The sequence below is a fragment of the Spermophilus citellus genome (genome assembly GCF_964194105.1).
Source record: "Spermophilus citellus genome assembly, chromosome: 5".
NCBI classification, from domain to species: Eukaryota; Metazoa; Chordata; class Mammalia; order Rodentia; family Sciuridae; genus Spermophilus; species Spermophilus citellus.
The window spans coordinates 13,113,147-13,136,068 of NC_138186.1; the positions used below are offsets into that span (position 1 = coordinate 13,113,147).

At 41.4% G+C, this 22,922-nt stretch overlaps 1 protein-coding gene across 7 annotated transcripts in view; it reads right to left on the reverse strand.

Moving 5' to 3' along the window:
- Window positions 1-22,922, reverse strand: part of HIVEP1 (HIVEP zinc finger 1) — a 133,272-nt gene that overhangs the window by 103,549 nt on the left and 6,801 nt on the right. The gene's annotated exons all lie outside the window — the stretch shown is intronic.

The following is a 22,922-nucleotide window of genomic DNA, read 5'->3' on the forward strand; positions in this document are numbered from 1 at the left end:
GAGCTGAGCTCCGGCTTTTCCTACAGGGAAACCTCGCTCCAGAGGAAGAGGAAAATGGTCCTTATGGGAACAAAAAATCTCTCAGCTATTACCATGGTTTGTAGACTTCCAAAGATCAACCCCACCCAACATCATCTTATTTCTTAGTGTTGAATTTTCTTATTAGTTATAAATTAATTTAAATTTTAATTAATGGTTACTTTTTCTTTGTAAAGGGGCAGTAATGAAAAAAGGTTAAGAATCTTTAGTCTAGAACACACCTGAAGCACTGTGTTACAATTTATATCATAAAGGGTTTATTTAATCTGTTTTCACCTGAACTCTAGACACACTGCATGGCCCCTGAAGCTATCCTTCTTGCCCTGGAACACTTTAGCCATATGTACAGCTAACCACTAGTATAAACCGCTTCACTATATAAATATATATATAAATAGTCAAATCTGAATGTTAAACTACCTATGAATTGTTTAAAATTAATTTAAGAAATTCCGCTAACATTATGTGTTTATAATAGTTAACCAAACTTAGCAAGTGTATTCAAATACTTCTTCCAAAAACATGCAAAGTATGTCCAAAGTGAAACTTCTAAGTTCCTAAGACCATTCTCAAATATATCTGAATGCAAAATGCATTCTTATTTGTCTTCATTCTGGCCATGAAACATTTAGACTTCACTCAGACACTGTTACTCACAGGGACTGAAAAGTCCATCCAGGGGCCTGCTCTACCCAGCGGCCTTCCTTCCCCTCATCTGACCACAAACGCTTGTCCCCAAAGTCACATCCCAATACAGTTAAAATGTCATTCCATGACTTTTTCTTCAAAGTTGCACAAGTTTTCTGAATCGAAATGTTATAAAAATTAAGTGTTTCTAACCCTTTTTATAAAGAGTATGCAACATTAGCAATAGTGAATACATTACCATTTTTCCCCAGTCGCTATAGTTTTTTTCTACAAAGAACAAAACAGAACAATCCCAAAAACCTATGGATAATTTAGATCTATGGTCAACAATTTTTAAATTATATAAACCCATATATTTATTTACTAAAGACAGAAAAGCCAAGAATCAGATAAAGAATGCCTTCTTGTTATGTGGTAGAACTAAACTCTTAAAAAGAGGAAATAATTTAATTTTACATTTTTCTGATCTTTTCAAGAGGATTTCACTTCTGTGAACATCATAAAAGATTTGCACCACCTGGTGGAAAAGCAAAGAGTCAAACACAGTCCAATCTCTTTATTATAGAGTGTTTCTTAATACCTTTTGAATCAAAGGCACTTTTAAGACTCTGATAAAAGTCAGGATCCCTTCCTACCCCAAAGGCAGGCTTGCACATGCACACTCGCACAGCCGCACAGTCGCACAAGTGAGAGCAGCCCGCAGGGCTGGGGAAATGCGAGTCTTGGATGCCTGGCATTAGGACCTTCGCCCCACAACAGGGAACCCAGCACTGAGTGAGTCCTGGGCAGCCAGGCCAGATGCCACCCTCCCTGAACTCTGGCCAGACACCGCAGCAGGCTCTCAGCGAGGTCTGACGTGGCCTGCCTTGCTGCCTTCCCTTCTGGGATACAGGCTGCTCCGACAGGGACCTTGCGTCATGGCTACCCAGCTTCGCCTGTTCCTCGCTGTGTTTAAACACAGATGGCCACGTGTGGCAGTGTGTATGCCAGCAAGCTGAGACCCTTCCAACGAACACTTCCTTTGAGTTAAAGCCTACAGCAAGTCTTTGTGATCTAGAACCCTGACTGCCCAGATTATCAAAGCCTTCACCAGGTCACCCTGCTCCTGTCCACAAAACCCACCCATCTTCTGGCCTTCTCACCAATCTGGCACCAATGACGAATGAAGTTTCAGAGCTACTGAAAGTGAAGACACTGAGAGGGTAGCCAGTCGCAAAACACAAGATCACTTTTATTAGGCCTGAAGCAGGGAACCCAACCCCAAGAGAGCTTGGTACGGCGGCTCCTCCAACATGACCCTGGTTGGGTTTTGAGACAATCAGGTATACTATTCTTTTGGTTGAAGTCAAGATCTTTGATAAATGGCATGGTTTCAACCAAAGGTAACTAGCAAACAATGAAAGAATCTGGTAAAGAAAAGCCAGGTGGTATGGAAATAAGATGGCCTGGAGGCTGGGCCTCAGATCAGGGATGGTCAATCACAACCAGTGAAGTCTCTGCAAACATTCCAAAATCTAGAAAGAAAACAGAAATCTGAAATACTCTGACCCCAAGCATCTTGAATAAGGGATACTCGATCTGCATATACATGTCTTTAACCAATAAAATAAAGTCTGTGCCTCTTTCCCTTTGGGGGAGCCACATGAGACAGACAATCCCATGCTCTGCAGCCTGGCTGACCAAGCTCCTCATCCTACAAAGGCAATACCAGCTTCCAAAATAATCAATGATGTGATTTTTCGTTAGTAGAAACACAAATCCCCTGTACATTTAAAAGTACACATAACAAAGACTAAAAAATGGTAAGTAATTTTCCCAAGAATGGAGAGCCAGTTTCTGATAAGAGTTAGGACCCAGGGGTTAACGATATTTACTCTACACACAGTGGGCCTGGGAGGTATGTTATGCGCTTGACTTTTTCTGTGCACTGTTCCAACTTTCTAGTCTACAAAACCAATGGACCACTTTTCAGAATGTTTTTCAATGCATAAAACACACAGGATAAAAAAGGAAACAATTACATCCAAATACAGTTCTCAAATATTAAAAAACGCATTTGAGAAATGGAACTATCTGTGCTTCTTTATGAAAGCATTAAATAAGATCTAATAGAGCAGCTAATAACACTGCCTTCAACAGGAGGGACATCGATAGATCAGACAGTAGGCTACGGAGAATCTGCGCGGCGTTAATGTCTAACAGATACATCGCGCTCCCTCATCTCCCCCACACAGGATGCTTAAGAAAAACAAGGAACAGTTTAATTTATCATTTAAATTTCACTCTTCACGTTGAAGAATAAAAACAAAGCAGCACAGCGATTGATCACTGCTGTCATCTGTCTCACACACAAAATTTTCCCATACCACCCAATGAAACATGCTTCCCAACCAACGCCACGATATCATTCTCAGATATGTTTATATCAGCATCCCCTTCGGCTTGGCAATACACTGCAGGAAAGAACATAGTTTCATGTATCAAAAAATCTTAATTTTTGCCACTAATCCACTGTACGGTCTCAGGAAAGTTATCAGGGATCAGTACATGAATGACCACAGTAACAAAAATGCAAAGAACGTGACACAGACGAGTACTCGCTTCGGTTCTGTGCACTTGTGTTTATAAAACTGCCAGCAACCAAAAACACTCAACAGGAGCAGCAGGCCGACGTGGACGAGGGCACATGCTCATCTTAACCGTGAAAAGCAGCCAAGTGAGAAACAGGGCCGTCCTCATCATCCTGGGTGTGGCACCCCAATGCCCACTACATGCCCGACCTCAACAACAAGTTCACCCTGAAAATAAGCATCCCATAAACATGGGACCCCGTGACACCGACATCAGCCCCCGCCAATTGCACAGCTGCCTCCACCAGAGGATCCCACCACTCCTACGCCCCCCGCCAACAGCTCCACAGGCCTCCCACTGTGCTGCTGCCTGGCTCTGTGTCCACCCACCACTCAACCTTATGAGGTCACCTCCAGAGCCAGCAACCTGGGTCTGGGGCAGGGTCCCAGCGGCCTGAGGAACCAACTCAGGAGGCACATGGCAAATGCTCAACTGCTATTTGAAGTAATTTTTTAAAAAAATATTTATTTTATAGGTATAGATGGACATAACACAATGTCTTTATTTCTATGTGGTGCTGAGGATCGAACCTGGGTCACACCCATGCCAGGCGAGCACTCTACCGCTGAGCCACAATCCCAGCCCTAACAAAAGTATTTCCACACAGACCACGCAATCGTGTAGTCCACACTGCATGTGTGTTTATTTATGGTGTGTGTTTTCCTTGTTTCCAGAGGATTTCAACAATTTATCATTTATATGTCTGCTAGAACACAGGATCAATTTACAATTCTACATTAAATATCATTTAAGGCATTACAGCTATGTTGCTATTAAAGATAACACTAACACCCAAATAGAGTTCTCCAAGAAGGTAATTATGCTTCTGTTGGATTATTTATGAATTTCAAAAACAGCCTGTGTACAAGCCCCCTTAAAGCTCCACTATGTCATCAACCCAGAAGTACATCTGTTCCCCAAACCCCCAGAAGGCCTGCATGTTATTTCTTTAAAATATCAAATGCACTGGTAAATAACAATTGTCTCCACACTGTTCCCGTTTTCACTTTTTATTACAAAGAATAATTTTGATATATATTACTTTATCATTTGTAAAATTTCCTTTGTCTATTTACCTATATTCTCATGTATTACAATAAGCTACTTTTTAAATATTAACTTTGTCAGATCTGAAATATCTGTACTTTTGTACTTGTCACACTTTTTGAGTTCTAATTCTCCAAACCTGCAATGCAGTTTCTCCAGAAGTCTTGGATGACCTTCTGCAGATTCTATTCTGCTTTGATTTTCTCTATATCCACTCTAACATATATGTCAAGTTGTGGGATGAGTTTCAGTACTTTCCCCTCCAAACGCCCACTCAAATTATCCCAACATCATTTGTAAAATATCCTTCTCTGCTTATGTGTGTGTGCTTATGTGGGAATAAGAATTATTCTAAAATTATAAATGTTAGAAAATAAGATTCACTTTAGTTTTAATTGATTCTGAAAGCAAACAACTTAGCTTATATGGGCACAGATCCACAGAGCCAGGGACATGTGGGGAGCAACACGCATGCTGTGCAAGTTCTCACTGCAATTAGATTTATCTAGATTTCTCTGTCAATGACCCCTGACCTCTATGAACTATTCTTAATGTCTTATTAAAAAAAAAAAAAGTATGACTGTAATTTTTTCCTAAAACAATAATACATGTGGATTTGAAAAGGATAATGCAGCATTCAATTGCTACCTTGTATTCACTTATAGGAAGTCCTGTTGGCAGAATTATACAAGACATCAGGGCACTTTTACAAGGACAACTATGCGACCTCACTGGATAGACACACTCCAATTTCATTTTTCAAGTAATTTGGGAATACACTGAACAGCTTTCATTTTCCAAAATTCACATAACAACTTTAGCCAAGATTGTAGATATATTACATACTCATCCGTATACAGTCCTGGTACATATATAGATATGTTTTCCATAACCAAAAATAATAATATCCACATCCATGAGGTGTCAGTAGCTCTTCACACATTGGATAAGAAGGGCTTGATTCACACAAATGGTATTTTCCCAAATCTAGCGTGTTCTCAGCCCAGCCTTGCCCAAGCTCTTCCTCCATTATTTTCCATTGGTACCCTGCACCTCCAGGCTGTTCCAGCAGTGGTCAGGTCAGAGTGCCACGTGCAGCATCCCGCAGCCTGGTCCAACCACCAAGCTGAGAAGGGACCCCACTGGTCCCAGCTAGCCTCCTTTACCAAATCTCTAACCCACTGAAAAAGCCTCTCTCCTAATTTTCAGATATCCACAATGAAGGGAAATTAGAAATATACACATAGGTTTTGTGAAACTAGGACTTCTGTTTTAATATGGACAAAGAAAGCAAAGAGAATTCTTGGCGTTGGGGGAAATAGTTTCCTCATGAAAACAGAAAACACTGTCCCCTTACTGGGCATGGAGAGACACACACCTGTAATCCCAGGGGCTTGGGAAGCTGAGGCAGGAGGGTTGTGAGTTCAAATCCAGCCTCAACAACTTAGCAAGACCCTGGGCAACTCAGATCCTGTCTCTAATAAAATATAATAAAGGGCTGGGGATGTGGCTCCATGGTTAATCATCCCTGGGCTCAATCCCTGGTACCAAAAACAAAAAAAAAAAAAAAAAGAAAAGAAAACACTGCCCTCTCCCAGTCTCTCAGGACAGCTTCAGTACTCAGGCCTCTGTACATGCTGGCATGAGCTGGGGCCTGTCTTACCTCTCCTGCAGAACTGCAGGGACACTGAGGCTGAGATTTACAGCAGTCACCTTGGTTTCCTCCACAGGACTTGGCGGGCACTGTGCCTCGCAGGGCTGTCTATCAAGGATTTGCTGAGTACACAAGAAAAAGCATCCAATGTGCAAAAAACAAAAGGCTGGACTTTTACTTCCTGAACCTGTTATTGACCTGTCTCAAAAGACACATTTATATCAGTGTTTAACAGATGTACAAGATCCAGACCCACATGCATATAGAACTCCACACTTGACTTCTGCAGTAAAGGCAGGTGCAAAAAGACCATTTAGTGTTTATGAAATCCATGATTGAACTGCAGCACTTCGGCAATAGCATGTGCGTTACTGGCAGGTGTGAGCTATTAAATCAGACCTCATCCAGGAAGCACACAAGGCAACTCCAAGTGCGAGGCTGCTGCCTACAGAACGCCTGCATAATCACACCCACCCTTGACCAGGGACTTCCGGGTCTTGCTTTAAGATGAATAAGCCCTGAACCTTAAGTTTCTCTATGTCCAAATCCCACAATGTTTATATTGTAAAATTATATCCACCCAAGCACTCTATTTTCAACAATTATTCTTGATCAACACACTATCCACAACAAACACAGTCTTCAGGAGAAAATTAAAGACTTCCAAGGAATAGGCAGCTTCCAGAAAGTTAAGTTTAAAAACTTATTAAAAATCATTACTAAATATTCTGGAATAAAGTACCCTGTCAGAGTTAATAAAACAATTAGAGGAATTACTAGCTTCTCAGTTCCAAGAATCATATGAATAAATAAATATTATTAAGAGGATCTGGATGTGTCATAATCCAATCATATCTTCCTCAAAACTGAAGACGGCATTAAGACCTGATGTTAAGCCAAAGCCATCACTTCCTCCATATTGACTTAAATATTACGGACAGTCTGAGGCTGAGCAGAGGGGTCTGTGATCCAGCAGATCCAAGAACATTTCTCTGTAAACTCTCTGATGATCCCTTAAAAGACTGTTTTCTTCCATCCAAAGATGGCCTGAGAAGGTCCAGTTATCAAGACTACTTTCTCTGGTTGTACAGACTTCCCCACAGGACGATCATATTATATGAGTTCATTCACAATGAAGTGGCAGTAAAATGTTTCACTGTCACTTATATATGCACATAAAATTTACAGACTTTGGAGAGAAACTCGCCATAAAGTACTGGGAACATTTAGACATCTGGAAAGAGTATTGGACCAAAATGTATTCTTTATAAAATATATATTTATAAAAATAAATACATTGTACAATTCAATTATTATATAAAATACCAAAATTGCAGGACGTGGCCCAGGCCTGTAATCAGGAGGCTGAGGCAGGAGAATCACAAGTTCACAGCCATTCTAGGGAACTTTGCGAGACTGTCTCAAAATAAAATAAAAACAGTTGGGGATGTAACTCAGTTGTGGAGCACTTGCCTACCATATGCAAGGCCTTAGGTACAATACCCAGTATAGCCAGAAAAAAAAAAAAAAAAGTCTATCTAAAAAATGGAGAAAACTTAAGAAGCAAAGCTAAGTAAAGCAAGGAGAAAAAAAAAAGTCTGATGGTAAAAACATTACCTAATACTAGTCTCCAATCACAACACTGTTGAGTGAGTATTCTAACACCTACAACATTCAGATGGCCCTCTGTGTCCATGGGTTCCATATCTGCAGATTCAACCAACCTTGGATTAAAAATAGTATTTAAAAAACTGCATTCATGTGGAACATGTATGGACTTTTTTTTTTCCTGTTGTTATTCCCTAAACAATGCAGTATAGCAATTTTTCACACAGCGTTTATATTGCATTAGATGTAACATCACTTAGAGGTTATATAAAGTATCTGGGAGGATTTGTGCAAGTTATATGCAAACACAACATTTCATAAGGGAGTTGAGTGTTCATGGATTTTTGTATCTGCAAGGGTCCTGGAAACAATCTCTTGCAGATATACAGGAATCATGTACCTACTGAGTACCAAATATTTCATCAATGTTATAGTTAATCTCCAAAATAATTCATAAGGTTGGTATTATCCCCCATTTAAAGGTGAGAAAACAACTTCAGAGAGATTAAGTAATATTCTTTTGGCCACAGACCTAGCAAGTCATAGTAGACTAAGGATTCAATTTCAACCCCAAGAGCCTGAACTCTGCTTTATGTTTTGTTTTTTCAATTCATCTGTACTTCCAATGATATAAACTTAATACACACACACACACACGTGTGTGTATACATGTGTATATATTTATTTATTTATTGCAGTAGACTACTATCCACATCAGCATACAGATTTTAAATATCAATAATGCCTCTAATGGAATCTTAAAGCACAATCATCACATTATTTGTAATCAGATTTTCTGACAACTTGATGGGTCTCCACAAGCATACTTTCGTAAGCAGTTTATTAAAATACACTGTGCAACTTGATGTTCTCTGGGCCCAGGGCAGTGACTGCCCAGGGGTACACTTGGTACTCATTCACAGGAAATACAGCAAGGACAAAGGACAGAGGTCACAAATCCTCTCCCTAGCACTCAACTACAAAGCCACACAGAACTGTCAAAACCCACCACTCTCCACACTATGGAAACCTACCAAAGCCACCCACAAACTGGGAAGCACTTCTTCATGGACGGCACTGCAGCACGGCAGCAGCCTGCAGTGTCTTCCCATGGCTGAGGCTGCTCCTGGGCCCTCCTCCAAGCTAAGTCAGTACCACAGCTCAACCCAGAGGCAAAGGCTATGAAGCCACCAACCCCACTGCCACTGTCAGGCCAGCCCCAGTAGAGAGGGAACCTGGCCAGCTAAGTGAGAACTCCCCCAGCAAGAGAGCTGTCGGCCTGAGGTGGAGGTCCCGCTGAGGACAATCAAGACTCAGTGTGCTGACCGGGAAGGGACCTCCAAGAAGAGAGACAGCACAGTGCACTTGAGTAACTCCACCAAGCATCCCAGTGACCAGAGACTCGGTGCCTGTGTGACAACACTAGAACTGGCTCTCACCACCCATGCGTCCCTTGCTAACAGAGCACCATGGGCACACACAAAGAAGATGCAAAAGCCAGAATGGACCTCAGAACTGCTTGTAATCTGGAAGTGTCCCCAGCCCACAGCCACGCAGTGGAGAGCAAAGGCTGTACTCACTCTCACCCTAAGAGCAACTGGCCACAGAACACAAAGCCCTACAGGATGACCCATCAGAAACGAGGCTTTAAAATTAAAAACAAGGAGAGAAATGAACTACAGTAGATGGGGTAGAGAGAGAAGATGGGAGGGGAGGGGAGGGGAGGGGGGATAGTAGAAGATAGGAAGGGCAGCAGAACACAACAGACACTAGTATGGCAGTATGTAAAAACGTGGATGTGTAACCGATGTGATTCTGCAATCTGTATACAGGGTAAAAATGGGAGTTCATAACTCACTTGAATCAAATGTATGAAATATGATATGTCAAGAGCTATGTAATGTTTTGAACAACTAATAATAAAAAAATTTAAAAACAAAGCAACAACAACAACAAAAAAAAAAAAACCTGAGGGAGACTAACTTGAGCAGACACCATACAAGATGAGAGAAACAGCCTTCCCAAATTTGGTCCAGACAATTCACAAAACAACAAATGTAACAACTCACCAGGGAATAAGAATTTTCCAGAAATTGCTACAATCCACTCTCTAAAATGTAGAACATTTAACAAAAACTGTGGAGACAGTGAAGAGAAACAAGAAAGTATGACTCATACTCAGGGGCAAAAGCAGACAACCGAAATTGTCTCTAGGTTACATCTTAATATGTTAAAACTTCAAAGTAGCTATAATATGAGTATGCATGTTTACAAAATGAGAACATGCTTCAAATTCATTAATAACAATATAAAAAAGACAGAAATCATAAAAATGAAAACCAATGGAAATGGAAATTCTAGATATAAAAAATACACTAAATGAAAGAAAAAATCTAGTAGAGGAGCTTAACATCAAATTTAAGCTGATGCAAGAATCAGCCCACATGAGGATAGCTCCATGGAAATTTTCCAATATGAGGAACAGAAAGAAAAAATAAATATGAGCAGCCTCGGAGACCAACAAAACACCCAACACACCCAGAGTCAGACCTCTGTGGCCATGAAGTCAACCAACTGCATAGCCAAGATGTTCTTTTCAAAAGCAGCATCTATACTGAACCCACATAGACTTCTGTTCTTGTCATTATTCCCTAAATAATACAATGTGACAATTATTTGCTCAGTGTTTGCACTATTCTAAATACGAGACCACTTAAAGTATGCAGGGGAATATGCAAAGGTGTGTAATTTTATATAAGGGGCCTTGAGCATCTGTAGATTTTGGTAGCTGAGGAGAGGGTCCTGAAAACAACGACCCTTTGATACCTAAATATGAGATGGGTGGGTACAGGGGGAGGAAAAGAACATTTAAAGAAATAATGGCCTCAAATACCCAAGTTTGGTAAAAATAAAAACAGTACTCAGGATATCCATAAAGTTCAACCGAATTCCAACTAGGATAGGCACAATGAGATCCACATCTAAATATATTACACTCAAACTGCAGAAAGACAAAGAAAAAACAAACCTAAAAGCACCATGCAAAATACTTTCATCTCACACATGAGGGCGGGGGAAACAATAAACAGCTAACCTCTCATCAGAAACTACAGGCGCCAGAGGACGGTGGAACGTTCAGGGGGCAGACAGAAACCACCACCACCTATGAACCCAGAATTCTTCAAAACTGAAGGAGAAATAAAGACTTTCCACGAATTTTTAAAATGTTTGCCCTGAAGATCTGCCTTACAAGAAATGCTATAAGAAATCCTTTAAGTTGAACCAAGTGACACAAGATCACAACAAATTCACAGAAAGAAGTAAAGAGTGCCCAAATGATCAATATGTAGGTAGTTCAGACTTGAATCAATATGCCAGTAGTTAGTAAAACTCTAATAACATTTTTTCTCATACCATTTCTCAATTTTTTAAAAACATCAGATCATATAAGCAGTGACTTAATACTACACAGCTAGATTTAAGCACATAGGAACCAAACATGGCATGACAGAAGGGGAAGAAAAGGAATTCTGGAGCCAGTTCCTCCATCTTGCCCAGGCTCCGTCAGCACCATTCTCACAGACAGTGGTCCATTCTGATGCATGTCTCAATTTCCAGAGCAATCACTAAGGAGACTAATCAAAAGTACAGTAGGAAAAAAGAAAAAAGAAAGAAAAATCAAAAGTTCACAAAAATGCCAAACATAAAAAAGGCAATGCAGGTGGAACAGAGGAACAAAAATCTGAAGAGAATAAAAAAGAAATAGCCAAATAGAAGAAACCAAGAGCAATTACATGAATATGGCAGAACAGAGCCACCCCAGGTATGACAATCCCAACAGCAAGGTGTCCACAGAGGCAAGACTTGGCCCTTGTAAGCAAAAAGTTCAAAGTAAGAAGAGAGGAAAAAACAGGTCAAACAATAACTCTCCACCAGCCAGAATCTCTGTATAATAATAGGTAGAATGACGTCGTCCACCAAGTGACCCAACTGAGTTCTGAAAACTGCCCATCTCACTGCACCTTAAAGGGACTGCAGATGTTCACCCACTGCTGAGTGGACAGATGAGATGTGGTATATCCACCTAAAAGAATGTTACTTAGTAATAAAAAGTAACAAAAGTCCTAACCTAAAATGTAGATGGCTGCAACATACTATTCTAAATGAAAGAAGCTAAATGTAAAACCTGCACACCATGAGATGTGACTTACTCAAAGTCCAGAAATGGCAGAAAGCAGAGCAGCAGTCGCCTGGAGCAGGGCCATGTGGACTGACCACAAACCCACCCACCCAGGGAACTCCGGGGAGGAGACACAGCCCACGCCCCATGCTGGTGCACCTGCCCAACTCCGTTCATTCACTAAGCATCACTAAAGGGCACACTTGCATGGGGTGGGGGAGGGGCTACTCGCATTGCTCCAAGTCCTTATGTCTTAATAAAGCATTCCCCTTAGAATGACTGAGGCAGCAAACTGCTGTCATGAGAAAAGGTTATCTTTCCATGAAAGAGCGTACATCAAGGACAAACTGACTAGTTCCTCCAAGAGGCCTCGTCCTTCCACTGTGGACCCACCGCCAGGGGAACTTCTCCCTGGATACAGGCAACGATGACTTTGTCCTGCTGAGCAATCGATAGACTCACCCCTACTAAAACAGTAGCTGTGGGACCCCCTATATTTCACTCCTCTACAGAAAGATGTGACGTTCTTATTTATTTCCAAATATAAAGGGGGTTATAAGTTAAATCAAGTCTCTATTTCGAAGGGTAAGTATTTTAGGCTCTGTGAGCCACAGGCAACTACTTGACCCTTGATGCTGGTGCATGAAAATAGCCATGACAGTAAGTCAACAAGTGGACACGGGTGTGTTCCAGTAAACCCACTTAGGAAAACAGGTGGACACTGGATTTGGCCCAGTGGGCTGCAGTTTGCTGACCCTGCCCTAGAATAACAGCTTTTTAAAACTGAACAGTAAATTACAGGTCAACACACACCCCCACCACCCAAGTCTTGTTCACAAAGAAGCAGCTCAATTAAAGTTATGACATATTGTGCTTGTGCTGGCTTTGTCATATGCACGATGATTTTATGAACTAGGAAAATAAAAAAAAAAAAGATCACTCTTTTAACTGCCATCCTTCCTTGAATATCAGCAAACACCGTGCCCTGTGTCAAGGCTGCTTGTTAATTTTAAAGCATGCTATAGACCGTGCACAGACTCCTATATGTTTTAAGTACTTAGCACCTACCTAGTAGTATTAAAACACATCACTTGGTAATCTTATCATTTCCATAAACAATCTAAAAAGTTATCCACATATCAAATCCAAAAAGTTTTCTTTCCTCTTTTGGTCCTTTTTTTTTTTTTTTTAAAGATCAAGGTCACTGAGAAACCCCCTCTAATCAAGCAAACTGGACCAACAATCAGCAACCCCTTCTACAACTCCAACTCTCCCATTCTCTCTTCTACCCAAGTCTCAAAACAACGTATTTTCCCTGCCAATCTCTCCTTTTTTCAAACCCATATCTAAACTCTTCCTCATTCAGGTTTTCATTGAGAAGAAACTGGCCCCTCCAAGAAGTATTTTTCCCTGTCGGTTTCTCCCACTGACACTGCTTTCTTTCTGTTTGCCTTTGGGAATTGTGTGCTGCGTGTACCACGTCAGTCTGAAGTCATCTTTGTTGGGTTTACTACTCTTGGAGCTTCTTCCTACGCTTGGAGACATACTACATTAAAAAGGCAGGTAGGTATTCGGTTTCTCAGCATAGTCTACCATCAGTGTTACTGTTCCTAGAATTAAAATGGAATTACTCCGATCTGACCCCCTAAAAGTAGTTCTTCTTCTGCCCTTCATCTATACCTGCAAAGCGGAAGAGTCCACGAACATCAAAAACAGTAGGCTTTTTCTGCATTCTACTGTACACATTACAAGGACAAATTATAGAATGTTATATTCTATACCCTGCTTAAAATGTTAATGTTGGGGCTGGGGTTGTGGCTCAGCGGTGGCTTGCTCGCCTAGCACATGCGAGGGCCTGGGTTAGATCCTCAGCACCACATAAAAATAAATAAAGGTAGTGTCCAACTACAACTAAAAAATAAATATTTTTAAAACTGTTAACGTTTTCACATTGGTTTCCCCAGAAATACTAACACTTCATGTCAGAAATTTCAACCATTAAGCCAAGACTCTCTCTTAAGTATTGCCGTTCTTCATTTTAAGTAAGACACTTCTACTTTCCACCACATATAACTCAAGCAGATCATGCAAGCAAGGGTATTTAATGGTCTTTTATCTTTTAAAGAGCGTGGAAATTCCCATTTGGGATAGCAAATCCAACTTGGAGTAATGTATACAAACACAACTCTGAAAGGGACTTTCAACAACCAAAGACTTAAAAGGGAAAAAAAAAAATCATTCTAACTCTGACCTCCTGAGTCACCTCAGCTCTATGAGGTATGCTTAATAAAGCTTTATTTGATAACTAAAGAGCATTTAGAAGCCCTCACTGATCAGGAACCAGCTGCTACTGTCAACATGGCAGGGAAAGCATAAGGTCAGAGACAGGGACACCAGCTGTGCACCCCGGGCTGAGAGCAGTCTCTGTGCTTCACTCCCACATCTTTAAAGCAGCACCTACCTCCTGTGCTTGTAATGATGAAGTGAGCAAGCACCTAAAAGCACTCTGACTGGATACTAGTACACAGACTGGCGGAAGGAAGCTCTTTTCAACATCATACAAAAACTATACAGAGCAGCCTTCCCCTTAGCCTACAGCAAACCATAACTATGAGAAGCAACAGGGTGTTTAAAAGCTGGAGACAGGCACAGTGGCATGCTCCTGCAGTCGAGCTACTTCTACTTGGGAGGCCAACCAGAAGGATCACTCGAGCCCAAGGGTTCAAGGACAGCCCGGGCAACAGTGAGACATCTAAGCATCTCAGCTAACAGCTGAAATTTCAAACTCTGTCTTAAAGAAAAGAAAAATAAAACCAGAAGGAAGACCCCACAAACTTCATCTTAACAAGAAACAAATGATCTGCTCCAAGTCAACTCACTTAAATTCCTCTCTAGAGAAATTCATTCCTCATCTGTAGTGAGGAGGTTAACTACGAGGTCTCCAAGGTCCCCATTCCCACCATGACACCTGTATGATCCGCCCAGAGAGGCACCACCTGTCCACTAAGCACAGGCAGCCACCCTCCAGATCCCGGTGTGTCAGCTCACCTCCTTTCCCTTCTTACCCATTTTCAGACTGTCACACACTGTCCTGATTGTATGTCTGACCTACTTTATTTGGATACTATAACTGTGAAGCACTTATCTTTCTTCGTCACTGGCAAATCTGAAAGAATTGGAAGATAAGCACATGCAAGCACTCTTCAAAACCATCAGTATGTCTGGCTGAATGCATACTCTAATCATCCGGACTCACAGAAACACCTAAGCCCCAGAAAAAACAGAGTGACTCTTGAAGACTACCACAGTTCCACCGCATACTTAGGGACGTCTAAGTTAATTACACAGTAATTTTAGTTAAAGAGTTGCCAATATTTTGTGATCACTTTGTATTTTTTTTGAAGACTTCTGCACAATAGCACAGTCTTAGAATACTGTCTAAGCAAAATTCATAGGAGAAAATTTCAAAGAAACGTCTCAAAACTTTTCATCTTAAAGTCGTAGAAAAAAAAATTGAGAAAGTCAAAACTGATACAATCATGAAAGATCAGCCTAAAGCCTACTGGTCAAAAAGACCTTCTTTCTGAAAAAATGGCTTGAACATTGAGAAAAAAGAACCCTATTTGGTTTTAAAGTGTTAGTGCTTAGTGAACAATGACTAACAGTAATCTGTGGCATCTTTTGTAATTTGCATATTAATAATATGCAAAATTTATATTTAATTAATATGCAGAATACTGCAAAAATGTTTTAAAGAAATTAAATATGTGAATGAAAAATAAAGGACTTAATTTATTCATAAAATATCTTTGTATATAACATGAGAACCAACATTAGTCCAGACTTGTTCAAATTACTGCATTCTAAATGTGGAGCTTAAAAATGTTTGTATATGATAGGAGATTTTTATGCACATTATGTATTTTTCTATTCTCCAATAAGATAAAATTATACCTCATCAGAACATATTTTGTACAAAGATGTTCTAAAATAAAATCATTACTCTGGTTAATCATATTATTACATTTTATATTTGCTTTCAAAAAAGCATTTGGCTAATGTTAATAAGCATTCTAATAGCATCAAATAAGTTCTCAACATGAGATGGAAAATAATTATCTACAGAAAGGTTTTGCTATGTTAAATCTAGTCTCACATTGTATCCTAGTCTGCCTACACCACGTCAGCTATTCACATGACAGCTCCTAATACCATCAGTGGCTTTTTCACCTACATCAGCAAAGACTAGTTTTTAAATTTTTATTTCTTTCCTTTCTCTCCACAGTCATACACAGAATTTCTTGTCATTTTTAAATAAGCTATGAGGTTGTTTTCCTACAAGATTTCTGATTGTCAGCACTGGAACTGCCAACCTAATATTCAAATGTGAAGAACATATGAACAGCTAGAATTCCACATAGAAATCATTAATATTAAAACTATTCTACTCATAAACTCAATAGGATAATCCCTACATTAACAAGTGAACATAAGAGATGGTATACGTGGTAGATTTCATAAAACCACTAAAGTAGGCCCACAAATTGGCTGCAAATTAAAACATTCACCTTAGATTAATCTTGAAAACCAGCCTGAGTTTCTCCTGTCTCACAGGGCAGAGCAGGGGACAGAGAGATGGGACCCATCTCAGCAGCTAAAGAGAGCCCTTCACTTCAATCCCGTTGGATCTGTGATGTCAGATAACTTCCAATCGTTCAATATAACAAAAGCACTCATAATCCGCGTCCTGCAGCCAGATGGAAACAAACACTCCATTTCACTCCGCCACAAACAGGGCAAGGTCTGAAGGAGCTTCAGTGGGAAATAAAGGAGGTGGCACGCTTACTAAGAATTTTCCTTCCAAAATTACTTTCTGCACTGACCTCCCTATTCCAGATCCCAAGCCTGGAAGAGTCAGGATAAGAAGGTACACGTCAGTAATCAAGCTGAGCACAGATACGCCTCCTCTGTTGGCATAAACTGCAGTAAAAGGTTTGACACGGGGAGCCTGTTTCCTCTAGGAAGCACACACATCCCGAGTTTCACATAAACCAGTTTTTTAGGAAGAACAGCTGTCTGTACTGAGTGCCTCCCCTGGTCAGCTCTGTTGAGGATGAATGCAGCTGCCATGCTCTCTCCTCTTCACACTCTCCCATCACTCTACAGACAGGAAACCTACACTCCAGGCTTCTCCAAGGCCACAGCTAGCTTACCACACCACGAGGCCAAACTCGACCTTCATTCTAATCAAATGTACCAAAGGGATAAACTCCAGGAATCCTATGGTAAAACTTAATGTTCATCGTGAAGTTGGTAACAACTTCTTGGTTTATCTGCTCGAGCAATTAAAATTCTGTTTTATCACAAGTTTTTTTTTAAACCATAGACTTTTTATTAAACATCAAAAGCATTTCCTATTCAAGGTTTAAAAACATAAACAAATTTCATGAGTACAAATCATCTTGGTAAAAGCTAACACATCTAAATATTCCCCTGATGAGCACAGATGACCAAAATAGTCTCTTCTGGCATATTTATAGTCCAGCTAAGATCACAGATCTGTGAGGAATCATTAAAATACAATATCACAAGTACAGAAAGGCACATGTGGCCCACGACACTGTCTGTCTATGGAGGCAGGGGCAATTGGGACAAAGAGAGAAGAGAAGCGGGAGGATTCAAAATGAGGAGAGATCTTCAGCAAACACATCTCCTACACAGAGTAAGAAAACAGTGGAAACGGCGAGGAGTAAGAGGTTCCTTCCAGAAGACACAGAAATGCAGGATCCGCATGCTGAGCTCCGGGAATGGCAAATGACCAGTCATCAGTTACGTCCGAGAACAAGCAGGGCAAGCTTCGCAGTCTCCCTGGCCAACTCCAGACACTGCACCCCGTCTCATAAGGTGGGCACCTCTCCGAGCCCCTGTGTGATGGTGGCCATGACCTGATCACCCCAAGTGCTACTCTCAGGGCTGGCTCTCAGAGGAAAAGTTTCCATGTTGGGCAGCGTATTCAGAGACAAATATATTCAACCAATGAAAACCAAAAAACAGCCACATCAAATTCTCAAAATTTGTTCTACAAAAGGTTTAATATTTGTGTTTTCCACATGGACTGCCAAGTAGATGAGGCTTTAAAACCTTATATCCCAAAACAAAATAGGTAATACCTCTTTCCTATTTTCTAAAACTTTGAAAGATATTCACAATAATGATGAGCAGAGCACAAAAAGAGCTCTTGGCCCAGAGGACAGGCAGAGAACCCTCTGCAAGTCACCAGTGCCTTCAAGGCACATGAACCCAGAGTCCAAGCAAAAACCTGGAAGGCAGTGGGTGCAAGTGCCACCCCAGGAGGAACAATGGGCAAGGAAGGATTGCAGGCCCATGGGCTGGTTCTACGGGGTCACCTCCCCGAGACCACGTGGGAACTGGGGCCCTGGAGTGTGCCAGCCCTTCCCGGGGAACACAGGCCAGCACTAAGCCTTTCTTCTGAACAGAAAGTGCCTCTCTCCCAGTCTTCCAAAGTTCTTCAACTTCACCAAGGATAAAACCCATCCTGGGTTTCACCACTGACCTGTCCTTGGTGAAGTCGCGCTGCACAGTGGGAATGGTGGCAGAGAGGACGTTTCCTCCTGGACACAGGGAGGAGATGAATCCACAGTGCCCCAGGCCTGCGAAGTGGAGAGACAACCCATCGGGCCTAACAGCCTCAGCTATGCCCCAAATTTACTTCCTGCCCTGAACATACCAATTCTTCTCAAACTCTCCTACCAAAGAACCCCAAAGAGCATATGTGTAAACCCCACATCCTGAGGGCAACATGCCCTGTGCGTGCCTGATCTTAAAATCCACGCCAACTTCACCCTCATCCATGAATGATCTCAGGGTCCAATTTTTTATTCTTGCCTGATACTTCAATATATGTATGTGTGTGTGCACACACACGTAAACAGTTTCCACTAGTAAAATCCCCATTCCAGAAAAACACTGTTATCTTGTGGCTTTGCACATCCACAGGGATACACCTACCCCAGTTGCAGAACCGAGAATAAATCAGTGAAAGCTTGTACCCGAGAGTTAAAACTGCCATGGAAACATAACATATCCCTAAGATTTTTTTAAGGCATCAGGTTTTTAATATTGACTTAATTACCATGCAAAGACAAATACTCCACAGACTATGGTCCAAGGAGGCCACTAAGGAGCCATGGGTTCCACAAACACCAACGCAGAGGCGGCAGCCCTGGGGGCAAGCTGGGCTGTGGCTCCCGGTCTGGATTTCTGATTTACTCTCCCCGCATTTCACATTTAACTGTAGGAGCGCTGACTGCTGTAAGCCAGCAGGAGATCTCAGGTAAGGCTCACCTGACTTGCCCAACTGTCAGTGAGGAACAAGAGATGTGTCAGAAAGTGCATGTCAGCAGCTCAGGCTTCCCCACCCCACCCCCACCCCACTCTTCCCAGGGACAGAGTTTGGCAGAGATTTTAAGGAGTCCCAGCTCAGCACTTTCTCCTTCATCTCCTGCGGCCTTTCCCAGCAGTAACCAAGCTTCACTCTCATCCAGCCCCACGGAGTGAGCTAGAGGCTCAGAGACCTCCTCTTCCAGGAAGTCTGCCCCACTGCCCGGTCAGAGCAGCATCCTCTCCGGGATGCACTAACCTGTCTTCAGTTCGCCTCTTTGGGCTTCTGCTTCACCTTTCTTTGGTGGTTGAGGATTCATAACTGCCTAAGTTCAGCAGCTTTGTAGATTCTTGATGATGGGCTAGAATTTAATGTACTTCAAAACCTCCTTGAAAACTCTAAAACTACTGTATTTTCAAAAAGATGCAAGTTTTCCAATCAAACATAACCGATATTTAAATATTATAGAGAATAGAGTTTAAATGTTTATGACCCAAAGAGTCATGCCTTCAGATTAACCAGGTACAGAGGCTCCTGGACCACAACAGGGTCATGCCCCATTGATCCTACCCTAAATTAAAAATATCAAAAGCTGAAAGTGCACCCACTACACCTCGCCCCAGCGAGCAACACCGCCCACAGGGGGGCACCGGCTGTTTCCCCTGGTGACCCAGCACTTCCACAGGATCAGACTGCCTATCACTGGCCTGGGGGAACATCCAGGCCCAAAGTATGGTTTTACTGAATTTTCCTTTTCTTCTTTTGTTCTGAAAAGGAGTCTCACTAAGTTCTCCAGGCTGGCCTTAAACTCCTGGCCTCAAGTGATCCTCCTGCCTCAGCCTCACAAGTACCTGCTGGGAGTACACGCCCATACACACGCTACAGCCCTGGCACATCACTTTCACACCACTGTGAAGCTGAGAAATCCTGAGCTGAGCCACGGTAAGTCAGACTGACTGTTAATTTGGCCAGCCAACAGCTCAGCTCCCAAGTGCTGGCCAGGGCAGCAGCGGCCAGCCCACAGGCTGCCAGGGGCAAACTGAAACAGGGCGCCCTCTCTGGACAGAAACCGAAAAAGCAGGGCTCAGGGCTCCAAATGCCATCTCAGCAGGCACCCTGAGTCCAGAAAAGAGGAAGTCACTACCAAAGTTATTTCAGTTTCCATGTGAGGAAGACAAGCAAATACACATTGTTTTCAACATTTTCCATATGACTCTAAAATCAGGCTTTGAAATACCATACTTAGTATTCTCCATCGAAGTCCCACCTCATTAAACACTGTTATAATTCTCAATTTGAAGTTGGTTCTAGAACATTTTTAGGCAGAAAACAGAGACTGTTCCCAGACTCACGGAGGCCAATAAACTGACTACATTTCCAAACAATACCTCATGGTGACTCATTGACTTATTGCTCCAAGGAATATTTTCAATTAATTTATTTGATTTTTAAATTATTTCTTACCTTGCACATATGGCCTCCAAGAATTTTTTTGTCACATGCTACCTAACGACATTTCGGTCAACTAGAAAACACATTTCAGGACAGGGTACCATAAGAGGAAAATGGAGCTGAAAAGTCCCCATCACCTCGCAGTGTCACAGCACGAACCTCACTCAGGGGTCTGTGACATTGGCCTGAACCAGCCTACTGCACGGCCGGCCGGCTGTGTAAGTGACAGCACAACCACATTCAGTGCGTGAGACTTAATGATAAACACCTGTCACTGGCTCGTGTATTGATTATCCTTTAAATCATTTGTTTTAGAGGTTTTTTCCTCTACATATTAAAAAAAAAAAAAAAAACATTAACTGTGAAATAATGTTGGGCAGGTGCTTCCAGCGGTTCCTGGAGGAAGCACCGTTACCACAGGAGGGGACCGCACTTGGCCCTCCAGGCCCTCCATGGAGTGAAGGAGAAAGGGGAAGACGGAGGCCAGTGACTGTCGCCTGTGCTGCCTAAGCTGCTGCATGTCTTTAGCTTTTAACAAAAAAAAAAAAAATTAAAGTAAAAAATTAATAATAGAAAAAGGCTTACACAATAAGAATATGAAGAAAAGTGTTATTACAAGAGTCAAAATGTTAAAAACTTCTTAAAGACTTTGTAGAGTAAAAAAGAAACAGTAAGCTAGGCTTCCAGTAAGAGGAAGTCCCTATAAAGTCATTTCAGACTCTAAGTGAGGAAGACGAGCAAATGCACATTCATTTTTCAACATTCTCCGTAGGACTCTAAAATTGGACTTCAAAACACCATACTTAATATTCTCAATCTAAAGCCCCACTTCATTAAACACTGGTACTTGTGATTCTCATTTGAACTTGCTTCTAGAACTTTTTTAGGGAGGAAACAAATACTGTTCCTAGGCTCAAGAAGGCCAAGAAACTGTGTTCCCAAATAAAACTCACAGTGAGGTATTATTGAATTAATATCCAAATAAAGATACTATTGAATAAAGAACTTTGTGAATTTAGTGCAGCCTACATGCCTGATGTGCATAAAGGCCACCGGGTCCTCCAGTCACATCCAGGCCTGCACATTCACTCTCCACTCACACCGACTCCCCCAGAGCAACTTCCAGCCCTGCACACTCCACTCCTGCAAAGTGTTCTAAGAAGGTGGACAACTTTTTAACCTCTGACTATATTTTTATCCACCCTTTCTACCTTTAGATACACAAGTACTTACCATTGGGTTTCAATTGCCTACAGCATTCACAAAGTAACACACTACACATTTGTAGTCTTCTTCGAGCAACAGGCTATACCTTACAGCCTGGGCGCACAGTAGGCTAGACCATCTAACTTCAAGTAAGTACTCTCTCTGATATCTGCACAACAATGAAATCACCTAATGACATGTTTCTCAGAAGGTAGCCCTATCAAGTGATAGATACATGACTATATTTCACTAGAAATTTTATTCTATTTGAGATTATTTGCTTTAATAGTTCTTTGCTTTAGTAGATAAGTGCAATATTATCTGTTAATGTTAAATATAAAAGATAACAGCTATTTCTAGTTGATAACACATTGAAATACAAATTTTTTTAAATAATCAGATCAAACATACTTATTTTCCTACTAACGTATCTCTTTATATTTAAAACACTCATTTTTCTGTCTTTGTATGAAAGTTATTTATTTATTTATTGGGGGGGGGGGGGGTCTGGTATTGTGACTCAGCCCAAGCCCTCAAAAGCAGGCTGAGCACAGGCTCTGCCATTGAGCTACACCCCAGCTCTATACACATATTTTTGACTCAGTGCTTCCTTGTGGAAAATTAAGTCAGTTTGTTTTGAGCTTCATGAATGATGGCCAGGGTAAATGTCAACTATAACTCTCTTCACTTCTTATCTGGTTAACCTCACTTATAGAGCAGAACAGAAATAAATCCCTAAGGATGCATGGGGAAGGAATGAAAATAAAAACATAAAATTCATGGTGATCCAGCTGGCAAAGAGTATCAACCACTCACTCCCAGCTCCTCAATCCCAACATGATTCCTCTTAAGAAACTCAGCCTTCAATCCCTGCAGATGGCTACAAACTACAATTTCCTCAAATTATATTAATTCATTCAACAGATATTAAGTATCTCCTGAGGACAAAGGAACGCTGTAAACCTGGGTCAGCATTTAACAACCTGACATTCCCGGTTACCAAAGACATGCTCTTTCCAAGGCTTAGTATAAGTCTTTCTTCTACTAACGCAGAG